Source organism: Bos indicus, chromosome 25 (assembly GCF_029378745.1).
Source record: "Bos indicus isolate NIAB-ARS_2022 breed Sahiwal x Tharparkar chromosome 25, NIAB-ARS_B.indTharparkar_mat_pri_1.0, whole genome shotgun sequence".
NCBI lineage: Eukaryota > Metazoa > Chordata > Mammalia > Artiodactyla > Bovidae > Bos > Bos indicus.
The window spans coordinates 678503-683062 of NC_091784.1; the positions used below are offsets into that span (position 1 = coordinate 678503).

The 4560-nt window shown below is 37.5% G+C and overlaps 1 pseudogene; it reads right to left on the reverse strand.

Moving 5' to 3' along the window:
• Positions 1 to 1442: 1442 nt before the first annotated feature.
• LOC139179643 (olfactory receptor 4P4-like) lies at positions 1443 to 4553 on the reverse strand (annotated as a pseudogene).
• Between the last annotated feature and the right edge of the window lie 7 nt (positions 4554 to 4560).

The window sequence follows — 4560 nt, forward strand, 5'->3', positions numbered from 1 at the left end:
TCTGGTATTAAACTTTGTAGTTCGTGGCTGAAGGTCATGGATTATGGTTTATGCTTAATTTACACATGAAGGCAGAACTGAGGTCTCTATGGAAGGCTATTAAACACTATAAGCAAACACAGAGATGGGCATATTGAAAAATATCAGTTATTACCAGATATTCGCAACTCTCTGGGAAGATGAATGGATGATCTTTATGAAAATGTAACTCCAAACAACTGATCCACTTGAGGAGATAATTCAATTGGGAAAATAAGTAAGATTTGGTTAATTTACATTATTTACTACATATTCATTCAGTTACTTTGATAACTTTTGCCTCCTTAAGATTATTATTTACAATTCTGAAACACCATTCTTTTTTGACATTTAAATATGAAGCAAAATATGAAAATAATATTTGCAAAGTATCTTGCAAGTACAAAAATAAGACACATACATATTCAGTTCAGTTCAGTCCCTCAGTCGTGTCTGACTCTTTGAGACCCCATGTACTGCAGCAAACCAGGCCTCCCTGTCCATCACCAACTCCCGGAGTCCACCCAAACCCATGTCCATTGAGTCAGTGATGCCATCCAGCCATCTCATCCTCTGTTGTCCCCTTCTCCTCCTCCCCTCAACCTTTCCAAGCATCAGGGTCTTTTCAAATGCGTCAGCTCTTCTCATCAGGTGGCCAAAGTGTTGGAGTTTTAGCTTCAACATCAGTCCTTCCAATGAACACCCAGGACTGATCTCCTTTGGGATGGACTGGTTGGGTCTCCTTGTAGTCCAAGGGACATTCAAGAGTCTTCTCCAACACCACAGTTCAAATGCATCAATTCTTCGGCCCTCAGCTTTCTTTAGAGTCCAACTCTCACATCCATACATGACTGCTGGAAAAACTATAGCTTTGACTAGACAGATCTTTGTTGCTAGTAAAGTAATGCTCAAAATTCTCCAAGCCAGGCTTCAGCAATACGTGCACCATGAACTTCCAGATGTTCAAGCTGGTTTTAGAAAAGGCAGAGGAACCAGAAATCAAATTGCCAACATCTGCTGGATCATCGAAAAAGCAAGAGAGTTCCAGAAAAACTTCTATTTCTGCTTTCTTGACTATGCCATAGCCTTTGACTGTGTGGATCACAATAAACTGGAAAATTCTGAAGGAGACACGCACATAATATAGCCAAATATTAATATGGCCTATCTTTGTGTGGAGAACAGTTAACAACATTTTTATGACATATTAATAATATGATTCTTTAAAATTCATAATCTTTCCTATTAATTCTAAAAAATATTACATTATTTGAGAGAGAAACATTAGAAAATATCCCATTACCTAAAATAAATCTATAGTATTAAATATAGTTTAACTCCTTATATAGAATACAAATCTATACTATCAATAGTTACATTTTATATCCAAAACTATCCACATTTTCATAAGAAAATGCAGCAATCTTAAAAATGTATTTCAAACAAAATGTATACTTTGCACTAGAAAATCATGAAAATCCTATAGGTATGGATGTATACACATTAGACTTCCCTGGTAGCTCACCTGGTAAAGAATCCATCTGCAATGCAGGAGACCTCTGGTTGATTCCTGGGTCAGGAAAATCCCCTGGAGAAGAGATAGGCTACCCACTCCAGTATACTTGGGCTTCCCTGATGGCCCAGTTGGTAAAGAGTCTGCCTGCAGTATGGGAGACCTGGGTTCAGTCCCTGGCTTGAGAAGATCCCCTGGAGGAGAACATGGCAACCCACTCTGATATTTGTGCCTGGAGAATCCCCATGGACAGAGACGCCTGGTGGGCTACAGTCCATGTGGCCACAGAGTCAGAAACACCTAAGCACAGCAGCAGAATATATATATATTCCCATCACTGAGTCTGATCTATATTTTGTCAAATATTATTTTAGGATTATTCTACACTTGAAATTAGAAACGAAGTGAAAGTCTTTTACTTTGAAATAAATCATCTATTTTGAGGAACTAAAGGATTTATATTTTCTTCTTTTTTGTAGCAAAGTCAGGTGTAGTTTATTTATTCCTTGATCATGTATACTAATGTCAAACCCAGTTAAAATAGCAACAGTTTGTATGTATATATATATATATATATATATATATATATACACATATATTTTCCCCAATACTTACAATGTTACTTCACAAACAGATCACACAGTGACTTGCTTTTCAGACTGTAAGACTTGCCATGTAGACTATGAGGCTGGACTTTACACTATGTTGTATTTAGATCTATATATTCTTTTCACTTAAGTAAAATAATTGCAGTTCACAAATACACACAAAAAGATCTCTAGGTACTTGATTAAAAGAAATCTAGAGTTGTAGGATACGAGGCTAGGTATATAGTTCTGAAAGGAGTTTGCAGTATGTGATTGTTCTTATTTTCCTATAACTGCCTTTTTTGTTGTTGTTTAGTCGCTGAATCATGTCCAGCTGTTTTTGCATCCCCATGGGCTATAGCCCACCAGATTCCTCTCTCCATGGGATTTCCCAGGCAAAAACACTGGAGTGGGTAGCCATTTCCTTCTCCAGAGGATCTTCCTGGCCCAAGGATTGAACCTGTGTCTCCTGCATTAGCAGGTGGACTCTTCAACTGTCTTTTACCTTTTAACATATTATTACCTGTTATACCTTGAGGCCAAGTATTTTGAGAGCGAAGTCTCCCCCAGGTTTAGCCTTCAATACAGGCAGGATCACTCTCCCTCCAGACTTTTCAGTATGTTTTTACTCTGTAAAAAGTTTTCTTTTCTTTTCTTTTTTTTTTTTTTTTAAACAAAGAGGATTATTAGTGAAAAGTGAAATCAAGGAAAACACATTGAGAGGAAAATAAAGAAGGAACCACTGAAGGAAGCTGTTGTTGGAGGCTTGGCTTTTACACATTCTGACTGATTTTCCCATTAGCAGGACAGAATCAGCAACAGAGGAGTGATGAGAAGACAGTCACTGGCGTCAGACGAATGACCTTCAGATCATTAAGCTCCCTTCCCAGAACCTTTTATTGCACCAAACTCTTCTTATGGAATTTTTCATCTCCATGTTTCTAAGTGTGTAGATAAGCGGGTTGACCATGGGGACAATAATTGTGTAGAAGAGCATAAACACTTTATCTTCTGGTAATGTTGTGGCAGGTCTAATGTAAACAAAGATGACAGGTGTGAAAAAGAGGATCACGGACTGTGATGTGGGAACTACAGGTGGAAAGTGCTTTATGGTGGCTTTCTGCAGAATATGTGCACACATTATACAGAATCAAAGTGTAGGAGGCCATCAAAACCACAAAGAGCACCAGTCCCATCAAGCCAGAATTGGCAATGACAAAAAAGCCAATTTTGTGAGTATCAGTGCAGGCTAGTTTCAACAAAAGATGTGCATCACGGAAATAGTGATCTATTTCACTGGGGCCACAGAAAGGTCAAACAATCGCAAGAAGAAAGAGACCAAGAGAATGAAGAAGTCCCCCTGCACACGACGCTATGAGAATTGAGTGACGTTTTTGCCTGTTCATGGTGATGGCGTCGTGGAGAGGTTTGCTGACGGCCACATAGCAGTCACGGGCCATCCCTGTGAGGGTGAAGACCTCAATCCCCCCTCAAAGAAGTGGGTGGTGAAAAGCTGTGTCATGCAGTTTTTATAGGAAATGGCCTTTTTCTCCATCAGTAAGTCAGTCAGGAGTTTGGGTGTCACAGTGGAGGTGTAGAAGAGGTCTGAGAGTGCAAGGCAGTTAAGGAAGAAGTACATGGGCTGGGTGATTAGCTGACTGCATGTAATAGAAATCACAATGATCAAATTCCCCAACCAAATAGCCAGGTAACAGAATAAGAAAAATAAAAAGCAGAGGATCTGGACTTTCTTGTCCATAGAAAGTTCTAAGAGGATAAATTCAGTAACATTATTTCTATCTTCCATGATCTGATGTTCAAGAGTTATCTGAAATGACAAAACCAATGAAACGAATCATTGATGAGAAAATGGAAACCTAATATCTACTTTAAATGGCACCAATGCCTTTTAAAGACAAGTTATTTTGAGACCCACTGAAATCATTTTCATTTAATACGAGTCTTTGACTATCTAGTACTAATATTCTTCTAAGAGCTACGAATACAGTGATAAATTAGACAAAGTTCCAGTTTTTATATAATTTAAATTATTTTGTGAGGAAGCAAGGAATTATATTTATCAAGAATTTTTAAAAAAGAGATAATCTTAATAGTGTTAAGTAGGGTGACATATAATGTGCCAATTTAGGATGTAAAATAGAGGTAACTATAGAATTTGCTTGATTAAGTGGTTTCTAATGAAATCACAAAATTGGTGTAGGGTGTGTGGGTGGGTTTTGCAGTGCTGGCACAGAGTCAATGTTAAATAAATATCAATTAAATAAAAATCTGGAAAGTGAACAATGTGCTATAATTTTGAAGGAATAATACAATAAATAATCATCCTTTAGTCAGGTAATTCATGATAAAACTGAAGAACAAATCATTTTTATGAGTGGACTCATAATCCTTTTTGACTTTTAAGTTAGTTAAGTTGCTCAG